Below are 19133 nucleotides of genomic sequence, written 5' to 3'. Positions count from 1 at the left end.
ACAAATTCTCCGAGATACGTCAATCCGTGAATACTGACTCGCGCTGTGCACCGTCCCACCGGAGTGAGAAGATGGCCTCCTGCTGTACGTATCTGCAACCCAGCCCACTTGGTAGAAACCTTCTTCAGCCTGCAGGCAAGACCCATGCTCATAACGGACGTGTCTCCTCCAGTGTCAATTAGTGCCATTACTTCTTCGTCGTCCACGGTTACCACAATGTTGATCTCACTACTCTTCGTACCACGTTTGACTGCGTCTGTACATCTTTTTGCTGCCGTTGCTGTCGTCGTAGTGGAGGATCTTCCGTAGAGTCAGCGTCAGCGGCCTCAACTCCGGAGGTCGCTGAACTCAGTTTTACAGACTTGCAGACTGGGTGAATGGCGTCTCGGAGCGCCGCGTGAGTATGCTGGGCTCGGTGATCTGTAGCGAGCAGGCGACGACGAGCGGGCTCGTACGACCGATTTTCAATACTGCGTCAATTCGAGATGAAGCTCTCAATTTCCAGTGGTCGCTCGCCAGGTCGTGGACGAGGGGCATTATGTGAAAATCCCCGGAGACCCACACGGCGGTATGGACATTCATGACTTCTTTGCGCAAACACGTACACGGACACAAGGAAAAGAGGCAAACAACACGGGCGCAATGTTTGCGCCCGTGTTGTTTGCCTCTTTTCCTTGTGTCCGTGTACGTGTTTGCGCAAAGAAGTCATGAATGAGTACCAACTCGCCCAACTTTCAGTACGATGGTATGGACATGTTCAGTAGACGTGTCCGGCTTCTACGCAGTGGAAACAAAGGGGCCTGTGCTCGGGTGTACGACAGATGTCACTCTTCCTCGGTCGTGCTTCGGCGATCAACGGTGGGCTGCGAGGACGGAAGCTTACCTCCATTTGCTGAGCGCGTCGCTCATTGGGGTAAAACATGCTGAGTGAACTGCGCGACGGAAGACGTCGCACTGCTTCCGCGTAGCTCATTTCGGCGCATTGCCTCTGTTGTGGCACCTCGGACTGTGGGGGAGTGTGAACGGCTTGCCATAGCTCGGCGCGCATCATCTCCGCAACAGAGAGCTGCTTTGCATGTGAAGCAGTCACCTGCATCTTTTGTACCTCCTCCTTAATGAGAGCTCTGATGAGCTCTCGCAACGTGCTGATGTCGTTGCCGAGAGCGACAGAAGTGACCTCACTTGGAAGTTCACTCCGGTTATACTGCCTGGCTGTTGAAGGGCCCTCTCTATGGCAGTGGCTTCTTCATGGAACTCCGCAAGTGTCGCAGGTGGGTTTCGAATCAGGCCCGCAAAAATCTCTTCTTCAACACCACGCATTAAGTGACGGACTTTCTTGGATTCGGTCATAGAGGCCTCCGCACGCCTAAAAAGCCGATTCATGTCCTCTATGTAAGTCGTCACCCTTTCGTTAGGGCCTTGAACCCTTGCCGCTATAGCCCGCTCCGCTGTCTCTCCTATCCTCTCGGGCAAAGGCCTTGAGGAACTGCCGGTGAAACTCATCTCATGACGTAAGCGTTGCTTCATGGTTCTCAAACCACGTTTTCGCGGCGTCCTCGAGAAAGCAGTACACATAGCGTAGCTTACGCTCTGGGGTCCAATCGTTGATCACGACGACCCGGTCGAAATGCTCGAGCCAGTCGTCAGCATCTTCAAAAACAGCTCCATGAAATGTCTTCGGTGTCTTGGGCTGGTTGACAACCAGGTGCGCTGGTGCTGGCGTGGTGATGTTAGGTGTTGCTTGGTTCATAGTCCTCTGACGTTCAGGCAGCAAATCGTACTGTGGTTCGAGTCCCTGGAAACGACGGCTGGAACGTACGTGCACAGGGGTAAGCTCGGCTGAGCTACTTGATGGGCTTGCGTCAGGAGTGCTCTCTGGGGACCGTATCATCTAACGTAGTTCCGCACTTCCACCAGAAAATGTCACAAAAGCACAGGGATGCAGGTACAAAAGCAGGGCGTTTACTTTCGTGACCAAAGGCCAAAAAGCACGAACACCAGAGCGCGCGCCCACAGAACTACTTCGTTATCCTCCTCAGATGTTGGTCACTATAGTTGCCAGCCTACCTTGCGTGAATATCTCCAGCTTGCGACTATAAAGGCATCCTAAACCAACACAAGGTTAAAGTTTAGTCGTGTTGTTGCACCTGTGTATGAGTCTACAATGAATGCATAGCCTTGATAACTTTTCTATATGCTGTCACAATAGTAATGTAAAACACATTGACTGATACAAAAGAAGCCCTCGCTAATTTCGCTTTTTTCGCTGTGCTTCATTGACTGGCTTGTGTCTTCTCCTTGCCATGTGCTCTTCCTCACTATGCAAGGAGCAAGAGCAGCGGGCACCACAAACACGTATTTGAAATATGTTGACGAAAGGTAAGCACTGAAAGGCCGAACGCTTTCAAAGGCTCAAAGCAAGAATTATAGCAACAATTTAGGCACCCGCAGCTTGTTGTACTGCTGCAGTTATCATTCTTGATCAGGACAATATTCTGAACTCGATGCACACATTTGCTTTAAAATAAAAAAAATATTTGGAGTTGGTTTGGCGTCCTTTAATGCAGTTACATATTGAACTGGGTGGTGATAAGTAAGCAAAATTTGTTCGCCCTAAATCAGTCACAGTGATATGTGAAATTAAGAAAAGATTCACAAAAAAGCTCAAGAAAAGGTTAAGCTTTCGCACAATGAACATGAAAGAGAGACCCAGCATATGAGAGGTCAATAAACATAATATTGTGATCTCGACATTATATGCACTATAAGATATTCTGGTAAAGTGCTTTTCATGAATGTTATCATGAGACGGGCTTTTAATTGAAATGATGTCACTGGCATATATTACTGAAGTTGCTAAACATAGGTGTAATCCATAAATTTTTTATGCCTCTTGAAATTACGTAACTGGTGCGCTTGCACTGTTGGTATATTTTGAATAGGATGAAATCTTGAACGTTTTATTTATTTTACTTACAACAGGTCTATTTTTAAAATATGCCTCGCTAGACGTGAACTCACTTGGGGACGTGCCTAATTATTGCATCAATATCACCATCCTAACGGCACCTGCTACGGACAATAGTGTGACAAAAGTATTAGCACTTGACGTTACTGGCTGCATACACTTACATGTCTCAAAATGTCTATGAAAGCCCATTAAAACTGCGTGTAGTTTTTATTTCAGTCCAACTAAATATTTTGGGCGAACTCAAAGCAGTTCTCACTTTTTTAAGGTTCAAAAATTATTTGGTGGGCGAAAGATGTATCCGTGCAATATCCTTCTTTTGTCGGCCTACTCACTACTATATTTATTTATTTATTCATTTATTTTTAATACTGCCAGTCTCATTCGAGACCAAAGCAGAAGGGCATGAGTTTTTGGATACACAATGCAGTTTTCAGTTTCACACTTGTACAGCGGCATATCTGTCAGAGCGTCTTCTTCTCATTGCAACATCTGTCTCGCTTTCTTTCTAAGCACTGCCACTTGGAATAATAGAGTAAGAATATTTATTAGAGCAAAGAATGAATGCTAAATTAGGTACTGCAATTAGTCCCACTACTCTTTGTGACCATTGCCTACCCCTGCATTACAATGGCTACCATCCGAAAAGGCGAGCTTGCTATGCTCGCATAATTCATGAAGATCACTTCATGCGGCGCTGTGTCTTCGCAGAAGTAGCCTTGAGTAACTGTAGGTACAGTTAAACCTGTTTATAACAAACCTTTATACAACGAATTGCTCGATATTAAGGAGTTTTTCTTTGTTTTGCCGTTACTCCATAGAAGCACATGTATTTGCGACCTCTGTGTAACAAAGTAACAGTGGGAGATATCCTTGATATAATGAATGTTTGCCATAGACAATCCAGAAATTTTTCTCCAAATTTTGCCAATTTGGCACGAGCATGCATCTTCCGCGGTTACCCATTACAATGTGCGGGGGCATGTTTTCAATTTGAACTTGTTATGGAACATGGCATCGACGGCAAAAACCCGCCGAGAAAATAACACATTTTTACTATCTAATAAGTGTTTTAGTATAGCTCTGCCTTCAATTGCCCTTTTGTTTAATTAGTGTTTATATTTTTAATTCTCGTACTGAACTTCTATATAACGAAACCCTCGTTATAACAAATTTTTCTGAGATTATGTCAATTTTGTGATATACAGGTTTAACTGCACAAAGAGATGCACCAGGAGCAATATTGTTCTCCTGGTGCATCACTGGCTTTTTCGCTGGTTTCGGCACCAATATTGTTGTGACAGAGAAGAGACTGACACCTGGTGTTGCCCTGGTTGAAGTGTTCCTTTTCTTTCATTCCGGGCTTACAAGCAGCCCGGCCTTCCACCCTGCACATCGATTACACAGCCTGGCATTTCCCATTTACCCTTTCCTGCGGTGGATTGAAAATTTCTACTCGCTACTGTTTTCACTGCCACTCCGCTTCGCAACATGTGGCTTTTAATAAATGTTTATTATGCATTGTTGTAAGGCAGCATCTAACGATTATGCATGTCACAGTGGCACTAGAAACTCTCTTAAAAGGGCCCCTAAACGACCCCTGATATTTGTCATTACATATATATATATATATATATATATATATATATATATATATATATACATTTTGAGTTGAAGCAATCATCAAGTTCAGAATGCTGTCACAACCAGTGGTGCCAAACGCAGGCTCTCAATTCATTTTAAGGGGTACGACACAAAAACTTTGGCCTTGGGTTTTTTTGCTGCAATGCATTGCTGGGGGCCTGTCAGTCATTACACGACACATCGTTTGCTGCAGCACGTGACAGCTAATTATTCACACGCCCCTCATTATCAATCAGTTTCAGTTTCAGGTTGAGAGACTTTCAGTTCCAAAAACTGGGTGCAACTGTCGCCACCTAGCGTGTGCAGCTCTTGACCACGTCAGCGCACAGAACTGTGACGCACTTCCGCACGGCCCGTATCAAGAAATACTTTCGAATAGGAAACGGTACAGCAATGTCGCCAAACACAAAGCTTTCTAAGTGTACACCACGGCCACGCACTGGCAACCAGCCACTGAGAAATATAGACTTCAGGAACTAACACGGTAAAAGATAAATGGCGGCTACGATGTCATCATAACTTGTTTTGTTGACCGCAGCGTGGGGACGTGAGGAAAGTAGGGGGTCCCCTTGGGGTCCCCTCCGAGGTTGTCTATAGCGTTATAGATTCGGTCCCTCGCGCAAGCTTCAAAATTCATTCAAAATACCTTTCGAGGTATATTCGCTGCTGATATACAAATGTTCACGAGAATTGACCCCGCAGGCTATCTCGGCCCCGAAATTTTGTGCCAGTACCCCCTTGAAGTAGGTGCGGCGATGGCGTAGTGGTTAAAGCATCCGCCTCGCATGCAAGAGGTCCGTGGTTCAAATCCCGGTGCCGCGCAGTTCCCAACCGGATTAAAAAAAATCCGCGTGTTGATGGAACTGCATTAAGAGGCCTGGGGTGCGGCCTCACCGGCAACCACCGCCGGGAACGCACTCCCTCACCAGAGAAGGATTGACCACCCTGGTGCAGTATCTGGTCACTACCTCCCACATGCATACGTCAAATAACTCACGGCCCTCAGTCTCCAGCAGCTGCGAAGCAACTGACCACGGCAGCGGTCAGATCTGCAACGCAGCAGAGGGTGCTAAGAATCTCTGGATCTGGACAGGCCGCCATTGGAACCTGAACTTGGCAACGTTTAACGCCACAACCTTATCTAGTGAGGGAAGTCTAGCTGTACTATTCGAGGAGCTAGAGGGTGTTAAATGGGATATAATAGGGCTCAGTGAGGTCAGGAGGACAGATGAGGCCTATACGGTGCTACAGAATGGGCACGTCCTTTGCTATCGAGGCTTGGCAGGCAGAAGGGAACTGGGTGTGGGGTTCCTAATTCACAGAAACATAGCTGACAACATAGAGGAATACTATAGCATTAGTGAAAGGGTGGTAGGCATCGTAATTAAACTGAATAAAAGATACAAGATGAAGGTAGTACAGGCTTACGCGCCTACATCCAGCCATGATGACGCTTCAGTTGAAAGCTTCTATGAAGACGTGAAATCGGCAATGAGTAAGGTAAAAACACAGTATACTATAGTAATGGGCGACTTTATTGCAAAGGTAGGGAAGAAGCAGGCTGGAGACCAGGCAGTAGGAGATTATGGCATCGGCACTAGAAACGCCAGAGGAAAGCTACTAGTAGAATTCGCCGAACCCAATAATTTACGGATTTTGAATACCTTCTACCGAAAACGAGAAAACCGCAGGTGGACATGGAAGAGCCCTAATGGCGAAAATAAGAACAAAATAGACTTTATAATGACTGCACACCCAGGAATCGTGCAGGATGTGGAAGTGGTTGGCAAGGTACGATGCAGTGACCATAGAATGGTGCGGTCTCGAATTCGCCTGGACTTGAAGAAGGAACGACAGAAACTGATACGCAAGAAGCCAATCAATCAGCTAGCACTGAGAGGGAAAGTACAGGAATTCAGAGTGTTGCTGCAGAACAGGTACTCGGCTCTTAGTGAGAAAACCAACCTTAGCGTAGACACAATGAATGATAATCTGACGAGTACCATTACGGAGTGTGCAGTGGAAGTTCGAGGCAGGGTAGTTAGACAGGAAACTGGCAAGCTTTCCCAGGAAATGAAGAACCTAATTAAGAAGCGTCAAATCATGAAAGTGTCAAGTACAACAGACAAAATATAACTGGCAGAGCTTTCCAAGTTGATTCAAGTTGATTAATGGACGTAATGTATGCGATGTAAGAAGGTATAACATGGAGAGAATTGAACACACTCTGAAAAACGGAGGAAGCGTCAAAGGAGTGAAGAGGAAACTTGGGATAGGCAAAAGTCGAATATATGCACTAAGGGACAAAGAAGGCAAAATAACTACCAATATGAATAGGATAGTTAAAATAGCAGAGGAGTTTTACAGAGATCTGTACAGTAGCTGAGACAACCACGACCTTAATACTATAAGAACTAGCAGTAACCCAGATGACACCCCCCCAGTAATGATAGAAGAAGTCAGAAAAGCTTTGGAGAGCACGCAAAGAGGCAAAGCTGCTGGTGAGGATCAGGTAACATCATATCTGCTGAAAGATGGAGGACAGATTGTGTTAGAAAAACTAGCCACCCTGTTTACGAGATGTCTCCTGACGGGAAGAGTACCAGAGTTTTGGAATAACGCTAATATTATCTTAATACATCAGAAAGGAGATGACAAGGACTTAAAGAATTACAGGCCGATCAGCCTGCTCTCTGTAGTATACAAGCTATTTACAAAGGTGATTGCTTACAGAGTAAAGAAAACACTAGAACTCAATCAACCAAAGTAACGAGCAGGATTTCGAACAGGCTACTCAACAATTGACCACATTCATACTATCAATCAGGTAATAGAGAAATGCTCAGAGTATAACAAACCACTATACATAGCTTTCATAGATTTTGAAAAGACGTTTGATTCAGTAGAAATATCAGCCGTCATGCAGACACTGCGGAATCAGGGCGTAGATGAAGTATATATAAACATTCTGGAAGAAATCTACAGGGGATCAACTGCTACCATAGTGCTTCATAAAGAAAGCAACAGAATACCAATTAAGAAGGGTGTAAGGCAGGGGGACACAATCTCCCCAATGCTATTTACCGCGTGCTTACAGGAGGTTTTCAGAAGCCTAGAATGGGAACTGTTAGAGATAAGAGGTAATGGAGAATACCTTAGTAACCTGCGCTTTGCCGATGACATTGCATTCCTGAGTAACTCAGGGGACGAATTGCAACTCATGATTACAGAGTTATACAAGGAGAGCAGAAAGTTGGGTCTTAAAATTAATCTGCAGAAAACAAAAGTAACGTACAACAACCTCGGAAAGAAGCAGTGCTTCGAGATAGGTAATAGAGCACTTGAAGTTGTAAAAGACTATGTCTACTTAGGGCAGGTAATAACCGAAGAGCCGAACCACGAGATAGAAATAACTAGAAGAATAAGAATGGGGTGGAGCACATTCGGCAAGCACTCTCAAATTATGACAAGTAGATTGCCACTATCCCTCAAGAGGAAGGTATATAACAGCTGTATCTTGCCGGTACTTAGCTACAGAGCAGAAACCTGGAGACTTACAAAGAGGGTTCAGCTTAAATTGAGGACGACGCAGCGAGCATTGGAAAGAAAAATGGTAGGTGTAACCTTAAGAGACAAGAAGAGAGCAGAGTGGATTAGGGGACAAACGGGGGTTAAGGATATCATAGTTGAAATAAAGAAGATGAAATGGACATGGGCCGGGCATGTAGCGCGTAGACAGGATAACCGCTGGTCATTAAGGGTAACTAACTGGATTCCCCGAGAAGGGAAGCGGGTTAGGGGGAGACAGAAGGTTAGGTGGGCAGATGAGATTAAGAAGTTTGCGGGTATAAACTGGCAGCGGCAAGCACAGGACCGGGTTAACTGGCGGAACATGGGAGAGGCCTTTGTCCTGCAGTGGACGTAGTCAGGCTGATGATGATGATGATGATGATGATGATGATATGACGCAGTGGCTGGAGGCAGAAATACCTGAAGGGGCCTCGAGGTCTTTACAAAACTGAATAAGTACAGTTTGAAAAAATGGCGTTAATTGCATACAAACATTCAACATTCTGCTCATATCTAAAGACGACATACAAGACAGTTCTTAACTAGTAGGCATTACAGCACTAGTTATACACAAACACAAGACCACTGGGAGCAGTACACCTGAAAAATACACTCCTAGGCAACTTAGAACCAGTTACTGCACTAAGCAAAACAAATTCGTTTACGTGCTTTTGAACACGAACATTTATTCCACAAAAAATAACCGCTAGTAAAAAGACAACGTAACACTAGTTGTACACAAACACAAAAGCACTGAAAACAATACACCAGAAAAATACGCTCTTTGATAACTTAGAACCAGCTATTGCAACCAGCAAAACAAATTTGTTTACGCGCAATTGAACGCGAACATTTATTCCACAAAAATAACCGCTAAAAACAATAAAACGGCTCATAAACAGAGAAAAAGATAACTGGAAAATTATTTGCAGAAACTGTCCTTGATTTTTGAGGTGAACTCTGTCAATGATAGTATAGTGGTAATCTAGGAATCTAGATTATTTCATTTTCTTATTGACAGGGAAAAGAATGAATGCTTGAATCAATCGTTGTTCAAGATGTGTTCTGTAATGGTGAACGCATGTTTGTGTCTTAGTTGTCTGAATTGTGCTAGGGAGATGTATTTTGATGCATCGATGCGGCAAAACATTGAGAATCAATAGACAACACTACCTAGGAAATTGTAGAGATGTTATGAGAAGTAATTTTAATGAAATTCAAAGAGATAGTAAACGTACTAATGACTTGTTGTCAAGTCATCTTTCTGTTTGCTTTTTTTGCACAATTTTGTTAATTTTACACTTGATAACATCTCCTGTACTTTGTTTGGCATCATTCTTTGTTAGTTTTCATTAAATGTGTTCAGTAAAAACAACGAGTCCTTTAACTTAGAGTTCTTCTCTTTACTGAATCATCTGAAACAGTAAATTTTATTCATTGTAACGATGTGTGACTTGTTTTTAATCAGTTGTGCGTGTGTTTGTGTACGTGTATTTAGGTGGGAGGGCACACCATTGCCACCTCATGTGACCTGCAGATTTTTTGCGAACTAACAGACGCATAATGCTGCAAAAGAAGTATAGGGATATTATTAGAAGTAATTGTAATGCAATCGTCAAGAAAGAAAAGTGGATGAAAAGATAACTTGCCGTGAGAAGGGACTGAACTTACAACCTACGAATAACTTGAATAAAATCAAATAGGGGATAGCAGTCACAACAGCTATCCCTCCTTTCACTTTATACGATATATAAGTGCACCTAATCGCGGGAGAGTCAGCTAGCACCGCTTGTTGCAATTATGGCGAGTGTTGGACACTTTTTTTCCCTATTGGCATCACATATCACGTGATCTTATTACAATCTGGCAGCCTGATTGATGCTCCAGAGTTTATTGCACAATATACCCTATAAAGTGGACGGGGGGATAGCTGCCGTAGTAGCTCAGTGGGTGGAACACCAGAAGCGTTATTTAAAGGTCGCACGTTCAGTCCTTGCAACAGCAAGTTAGTCTTTCATCCACATTTTTTCTTCAGAAATACATTACAATTACTTGCAGTATTATCCTTCGTACTTTTTCGGGCAGCATAATCTGTTAGTTCTAAATAATAGTCTTTCTAACAAAAAAGGAGAACTTAAACATACACTTTTCTTTCCTTCAATCGTAGGGAGGAACATGTTCCGGTAGGCTTAGTGCCATGAGGTTGTATGCGAGGGATCATTGGTCTTATTGTGAGCTAGCAAGCTCATAATAAGACCGCATGCTGCGTGACGACAGCATGCAAAAGTAGGTGTTTTACACTCGCCAATAAGACAACAGGTGGCACTGATTGACTCTTCCACAATTAAATGCACCAGTATACCGACAAATGTGGAAGAGGGTTGCCGTCATGGTAGCGCAGTTGGTAAAGCATCCGACTCCTTACTAGAAAGTCGGAGGTTTGGCTCCTGCCCAGGGCAAGTTATCTTCTACATTTTTTCTTCACAGTTGCATTATAAACACTTACAACATATCCCCTATACTTTCCTTAACAGCGTTGTGTGTTAGTTTTCGTTCGTATTGTGCCTAACAAAGAAAAACCAGCCCTTAAACGTGCACTTTCATTCTTCTTGCAGATTTTCTGGTGTTTGCTGCCAAATGTACTTTTTAATCTGAAGAGGTTAACAGAATGCACCAGTGTCAGAGTTGGCTCTTGTAGTGCATGCAAGATACGTTTTGAAGGAGAATCAGTGATTCGTCCACTCGCCTAAGGAATGGCTACAGGTCATGGTGCTCGACGCACTCTGTTATCTTTGAATCGAGCTATATTGAATTTTATTTTTATACAATACATGGGCTAGACATGATGATACCACAGACTTTATAGCCACGAATAACGTGCAGCGAGGAATGTTATAGATACGAAAAATGCATAAGAATAAGGTAAAAATAGTGCGCTCTTAACGAGGGTGCATAGGGAGCACAGGGTGCAGACGTCGTTCCTTCTGCTTGGCCTTGTCAAATGCAAGCGGTTATCACCTCATTATGGTCAGCTAACTACATCGAGATATGTTTTTCTAGTGCATGAATATTCTCAACCAGAAACTTGGTGTGGCTCAAGCTCTGCGTGTGTCTTTCAGCATATCCTCTTCAGTGGGCAACGTGGCAGCACGTTGACAGCAATGCTGAACGAGCACGTCTTCTTTCTTGTGCAGATTTTGACTGTCGCCTTTGGTGAGCATGCGCTTGCCGTGGAAAATGCTTCCATCCGGTTGGATTCGCCAGCTGCCGCAGCTCGAGAGGAAAACGACGCATTCACTGTTTCGACAATCTGCGATTTCATCGAGCCGATGCAGTATGAGCGTGTGGAAGCTACTGATTACAGCGTTTCCTTCGGAGTGACGTCACGACTTGACAGCTACTTATACCGGCCGACGTCCCTCTGGCACTTCAGTGGGCAACGTGGCAGCACGTTGACAGCAATGCTGAACGAGCACGTCTTCTTTCTTGTGCAGATTTTGACTGTCGCCTTTGGTGAGCATGCGCTTGCCGTGGAAAATGCTTCCATCTGGTTGGATTCGCCAGCTGCCGCAGCTCGAGAGGAAAACGACGCATTCACTGTTTCGACAATCTGCGATTTCATCGAGCCGATGCAGTATGAGCGTGTGGAAGCTACTGATTACAGCGTTTCCTTCGGAGTGACGTCACGACTTGACAGCTACTTATACCGGCCGACGTCCCTCTGGCACTTCAGTGGGCAACGTGGCAGCACGTTGACAGCAATGCTGAACGAGCACGTCTTCTTTCTTGTGCAGGTTAGTTATCTGTCCAATGCCAAGTGTGTTCGTAGTAATAATGTTTGCTTAGTGCTGCTACCTTGCCCACATGTGCTAAATGATGTTTGTTCCATTTTGTGCGTTTTTGTTGACTTGATTGTACAATGTGGGGATGTCGAGCAAAATCCGGGGCCTGATTCTGATAGTGATGAAGGGGTAACCGAGTTCACAGCATCGCTCTCCGGTTTAAGTGATCGCGACCTGATACTCAATGTTCTAACAGGTCAGAAAGCAATTATCAAGCGCATGAATGACTTCAGTGCTGCGCAGAAAACATTATCTGACACACTAACCGAATGTAAGGGTAGGCTTGATTCGTTGGAATCGTCTCTTGCCAATTTATCCTTGACGCAAGGCAAACTGGAAGCCGTTGAATCCAAAGTTAGCAATCTGCAAAAAATGGTTGTTGCTATGGTGGATAAAATTGATGATCTAGAAAATCGCAGTCGTCGTAACAACATTATTATTCACGGTCTTGAAGAACCTGCTAGCGAAACTCCTGCATCATTACGGGAGAGCGTAACTCAATCTTTTTTGCTCGACCAGCTCGGCCTTACTATATCAGGAATAGAAAGATGTCACAGACTTGGTAGTAAACGGCCTGATAAAACGCGGCCTGTCATCGTGAAATTACTTGACTTCCGTGAAAAACTTACAATTCTAAAAAACTTCGCTAAGCTCAAGGGATCAAACTACTATGTCACAGAAGACTTTTCTCGGAAAGTGAGAAATATTAGATCAAAATTGTGGGACTGCACCGCAGAATATAGAAAAAAGAAACAGCGAGTGAGGCTTATCTTCGACAAAGTGTCCATTAATGATGTTCTTTACATGTGGGACGAAACCAGTGGTTCTATTGGTCGTGTTCCTAAACGCCATCATACATGACGAACAACTGGTTACAATTCCTTAAAGCTGCTTAATGTGAACTGTCGAAGCATAGTGAATAAGGGTCTTGATCTTGAACACTTGGTGGCAATTCATGAGCCTGATGTTATCGCGCTTACTGAAACCTGGCTGCACAGTGGTGTTTATGATAACGAATTCACTCCCCCAAATTTTTATGTTTATCGTCGTGATCGCAACTCTCGTGGTGGGGGAGTTGCCCTTCTCTTCAAGAAAAATTTGAACGTGGCCAGAATGTCTGATGCTGTAGACGTTGATTCTGTAAGCTGTTTCATGAGGGCCAAATTGTGATTGTTGGTGTTGTATACCGACCACCAGCGAGTGATTTAGAACTACTAGAGAATCTTAGAAAGTACATTGATTGCAATACAACTGATAACAATAAATTTATTTTGTGTGGTGATTTTAACCTCCCCGGCATTAACTGGAACACTCTTTCGGCTGACAGAAGCGACGCAAATAATAATGAAGCATTAATTGATATTGCATTTCAATTTGGTTTAACCCAACTAGTTAAAGACTTCACACGTGTTCACGGAACTAGTAAATCTGTGCTTGACCTTGTTTTTGTTAGTTCAAGTATTCCTGGTGATTCGAAATGTGAAATAGTTGAGGGAATTTCCGACCATAAATGTGTTTTAATAGAGTTCTCTTCATTACTGCAGAAACCCATCTTTAACGTATCTCATTTTCCTGACTTCTCAGCTGCTGATGATACGTCGATATTAGACAGACTGGAAATAGCCTACGATGAACTTTGCAGTAGTATGATCACTGAAGAGTATGACGTCAATTCATTATGGCTGAAATTCAAAAATACAATTCACGCCTGCATTCAGCTCTTTGTACCAGTCAAGTATCGAAAAATCAATTCTGCGAATCCTTGGATAACGCGTGATAGCATTCACATTAAAAGAAAACTAAACCGTGCCAGGAAACAAATTAAGAAGAACAGTAGTCAAAAACGTATCGCTGAAGTGGCAATGCTCTCTCGTGAACTTAAGAAAAAGATGAAGCAGGAACGTTTCAACTTCTATAACATTCGTTTGAGCACGCTGGTAAAGGAGGCACCAGCTAAGTTTTGGAGGACCATCACACCGAAGTCCTCAAGTACTAATACATTTAACATAGGCAATGATTTCACATCCGATGCTGCTAAGATTTCTGATGCGTTCAACACCCACTTTGAATCCGTTTTTTCTAAAGATAATGGTAGCATACCCTTATTTGACAAATTCCAGACATTACCTCCGATTGAAGATTTGGAAATAACAGAAAGTGGAATATTTAACCTCTTGCTTAATTTAGATGTGAAAAAGTCATATGGACCCGATAATATACCTAATGCATTCCTTAAACGATACGCTGAGTGGTCATCTAAATTTTTGTTAATTATTTACCGTACATCCCTTTCGACGGGTACTTTGCCTGATGACTGGAGAATTTCCAAGATAAAACCACTGTTTAAAAATGGCGATAAGCAGCTTATTTCTAATTATTGACCTATAGCTTTAACATGCACGTGTTGTAAAATTCTCGAGCATCTTGTTTATAAGCATATTACGCTTTTCTTGGAAAATTACTCAATATTAACACCAATGCAACATGGGTTCCGTCACGGCTTTTCTACTGTAACTCAACTGGTTGAAATGACACATGACTTCGCCGCAGCTATTATTGAGAGAAAACAGATAGACGTAATTTTTTTAGATTTTGCTAAAGCATTTGACAAGATTTCCCATTCTAAATTGCTCATTAAACTGAACACATTATTAAAAAACAGGAAACTGTGTAGCTGGATTAAATCGTATCTAACATCCCGGCAGCAATACGTTGTTTTTAAAGACACTCCATCAAACATGTTACCTGTTGGCTCAGGGGTTCCCCAGGGCTCCGTGCTTGGCCCGTTGTTGTTTTTGGTGTTCATAAATGATATTGTTGATAATTGCAGGGTTAAAATACGATTATATGCAGATGATTGTGCGTTGTATTCACTTATTCACACAGTTGAAGACCAAGTTAAGCTTAACACAGAAATTGAGAAACTCATGAAGTGGTGTAATTCTTGGCAAATGTGTGTAAACTATCAAAAAAGTGTGGCCATGTCGATAACAAATAAGAAGTGTCCCCTTGTTTACAATTATACAGCTGATGGAAACATCCTAAATCGAGTAACAGAGTACAAGTATCTAGGCTTGCATATATGTAGCAACCTCCACTGGGATCGACATATCGACTACATATCTAATAATGCAATGATGAAATTACATTTTTTGAGACGTTCTCTTCGCTATTCATCATACGACACTAAAATTCTGGCGTACAAATCTCTTATCCAACCCATTTTGGATTATGGAAACATTATCTGGGATCCTTACACCAATGTCAATATCCATAAACTAGATAGAATCCAAAACAAGGCTGTCCGATTTATTTTCAAGAAATACGGCCCAACATCAGTCTCTGAATTAGTTGCCAAAGCGGGATTCAAACGGACTTCAGAAAGAAATAGAATTTCTCGTTTGTTGTTCTTCTTTAAGATAGTTAATGGTCGAATAAATAGTAACACAGGTGAATACTTAAAGTTCTCTTCCGGTTACTCTACCAGACAACGTCATAAACACACTGTCGTTCCTTTCCAGCCCAATAATAATACTTTCAAGTATTCCTTTTTTCCGCGCACTGCCAAAGAATGGAATGAGCTTGACAGCAAAATTATTGAAACAGACAGTATTGAGGCATTTGAAAAATTTATATCTGACTAGTGTTTTTTTTTTCTTCGTGAAACATTTTTTATGTTGTTTGAAGTGCTTTGTTCTGTGTTGACTGCAGTATTGTACTGTTGATTTTGTTGTACTATGTACACCCACTCTGCTATGGCCCCAAGTTGGGGCTAGCAGTATTGCTAAATAAATAAATAATAATATATGGTGCCTGGTTTAACAGTTCATTCAGAGAACATTGTGTGAAGTAGAACATCCGTTCTACATATTACATAGCTTAAAGCATAAGATGAAAAACTTCCGGCCAATAAAATAACGCACACAGGAAACGAAGAAGGAGACAGGAAAGAGGCCTCTTTCCTGTCTCCTTCTTCGTTTCCTGTGTGCGTTATTTTATTGGCCGGAAGTTTTTCATCTGAAGCAATGCACCAACTAGCCCAACAACGAGTATTATTAAAGCATAAAGCAGTTGAAAGGACAAAATAATAATTTTTACAGTAGCTGTTTTTGTGCAATAGAAAGCTTACTTGTCAGAGTGTGTAATCATGTAGCAAATGAAGAGAAGTTTAAGGATTTCTTTCTTTTTGTTTGACATCACTTTCATGAGTACATTGAATGGTAACGCAGGAAGTGCTAGAAACAGTTTAAAAGTTTTTGGATCTCTGACTACAACTAAGTGCCTCATAACACGGGCTGCAACAATGGGAGGTCAGCATGACAGCTTTATATGCTTGTGCACTGCTGTTCGCTGCAAAAGCATGTATTTTACGTGCATGTGCAGCAGCTCGATACTTCCCACAGTTTGCCACGATGGCAGCGCTGTTTTTTGAGTATTGACTTCTAGGCCTAAGCAGCAAAGATTATTGTATGCATAAGTACTATTTAGCTTCAACCACTAATCTTTTTGCATGTTAAAGCATCAGACTAATTGGAGTAAACAGACAGGCTGCACGACATACCGGTTTCTGGGATTTGGAAATGCAATTTGAAAAGGTAAATATTTACAGGTTACATAAAGAATGCAGTCCAATTCAGACATTTTTATTTCCACCTCCGATCACATGTTCTGGCTATTTGCAAGTTTTCTAACCAATTTTTATATGCGAAGCACTTCTTAGCGAACTTCGGAAACCTTTAGCGTTTCTATCTATCTATCTATCTATCTATCTATCTATCTATCTATCTATCTATCTATCTATCTATCTAACTATCTATCTAACTATCTATCTATCTGTCTATTAATCAATCTATCTATCTAATTATCTATCTATCTATCTATCTATCTATCTATATATTGTCGCAGTGCAACGCGAACAAAAGATGACAGCAGCTTACGGCAGCGAAAAGAGCGTATTCAGGATCAGCTGTACAGCAAGATGCCTGCTTCGTTGTCGTCCCGAACAACCACCTGACCCACTAGCTGGAACCTATGAAACATTCCTATCACCGTTCTTTTTCATATAAACACGTGTCACTTGCCCCTCCTTATAAGAGCATCGCCCCGATGCTGATTCAGACGCACAGTATTTTTTTGAACGTGCAGTCAGTCACTCACATACGGCTTCATACGCACTACATGAACAAATTCAGGCTGGTGCTGGCGACGCCTCGGGCATTGGGGACTGTCGGAGACAACCTCGTAGGTGACGTCACTTAGCTGGCGCGATACTCGGTATGGCCCGAAATATCGCCTTAGCAGCTTCTCGGACAGTCCACGTTTTCGTACGGGTGTCCAAACCCACACTCTGTCACCGATTTTGTACGTTACAATTCTATGGCGAGCATTGTAGCGGCCTGCGTCGTAGTCTTGTCGCTGGTGGATCCGTAAGCGGGCGAGCTGTCTAGCTTCTTCCGCGCGTTCAGTGAACACTTCAGCGCCTGTGTCGGTAGCGTCCCATTGATGTGGCAACATCGCATCCAGCATAGTCCGTACCTCCCGTCCGTGAACCAAGCTGAATGGAGTCATGCGAGTCGTCTCTTGTTTAGCCGTATTGTATGCGAACGTGATATAGGGTAAAATCTCGTCCCAATTCTTATGTTGGACATCCACGTACATCGACAGCATGTCTTCAATCGTCTTGTTGAGGCGCTCCGTTAGTCCATTTGTTTGCGGATGGTACGCAGTGGTCTTACGGTGAGTCGTTCCACTAAGCATGAGGACGTGGTCTAAAATAGCTGCCGTAAATGCTGTTCCGCGGTCCGTGATCACGATAGTCGGAGCACCGTGGCGTAGCACAATATTTTCTATGAAAAATCTCGCCACTTCCACGGCGGTGCTCTTTTGGATAGCTTTTGTTTCGGCATACCTGGTTAGGTAGTCTGTTGCGACTATAACTCAGCGATTCCCTGCAGTAGAAGTAGGAAGGGGTCCTAAAATATCCATTCCTACCTGTTCAAACGGTGTACATGGAACCTGAACTGGTTGCAGCTGACCGGCGGGTCTCTTTGGAGGTGACTTGCGTCGCTGGCAATCGATGCAAGTGTGAACGTGGTGCTTGACGGCTGCTGTGAGTCGTGGCCAGTAGTATCCCTGCTGTACTCTTGCCAATGTGCGAGTGTAGCCTAAATGGCCAGACGTCGGCTCATTGTGACATGCTTGGAGCACTTCAGTTCGAAGGGGTGCAGGAATAACGAGCAAATAGGGAGCTCCGATGGACGAAAAGTTTCTCTTGTAGAGGACGCCATTGCGTAAGCAAAACGACGATAATGTCCTTGCAAAGACTTTCGGTGCCCTCGAAGAACGTCCGTCCACGTAATTAATCAAATCAAGCAATTCAGGGTCACTTCGTTGTTGTTGAGCAATCGTGGACGCGTCGAGAACACCAAGGAAGGCCATATCGTCGTCGTCAGAAAGAGAAGCTGACTGTACTGGTGATCGAGACAGGCAGTCGGCGTCCGTATGGCGCTTCCCAGACTTGTGTATGACCGTCATATCAAACTCTTGTAACTTCAGACTCCACCGTGCTAATCGGCCAGTTGGATCTCTTAAATTAGTCAACCAACACAGGGAATGATGGTCACTTATAACTTTGAAAGGGCGGCCATACAGGTACGGGCGAAATTTCATAACTGCCCAGACCACGGCGAGGCATTCTTTCTCAGTTGTTGAATAATTGGCCTCGGCGCGTGTTAGCGTCCTGCTTGCGTAGGCGATCACTCGTTCCGTGTCTTCTTGCCACTGCACAAGCACAGCTCCGAGGCCTACATTGCTTGCGTCAGTGTGAAGCATTGTTGGCGCTTGTTCGTCGAAGTGAGCAAGCACTGGAGGTGTTTGAAGACGTTGGCGGAGGTCATTAAACGCTGCTTACTGTTCGTGATTCCACTCAAAGGTGGCGTCGTCTCTAGTAAGGTGAGTTAACGGCGACGCAATCCGTGCGAAGTCGGCGATGAACCGGCGATAGTAGGCGCATAGGCCCAGAAAGCGCCTGACAGCTTTCTTATCGCACGGTACTGGGAACTGTGTCACGGCCGCAAGTTTTTCGGGATCAGGTCGAACGCCGGTACAGC

Source organism: Rhipicephalus microplus, chromosome 10, assembly GCF_043290135.1.
Source record: "Rhipicephalus microplus isolate Deutch F79 chromosome 10, USDA_Rmic, whole genome shotgun sequence".
Classification (NCBI taxonomy): Eukaryota; Metazoa; Arthropoda; class Arachnida; order Ixodida; family Ixodidae; genus Rhipicephalus; species Rhipicephalus microplus.
The sequence above is the reverse complement of the archived record's forward strand: the minus strand, read 5'-3'. Positions refer to the sequence as shown.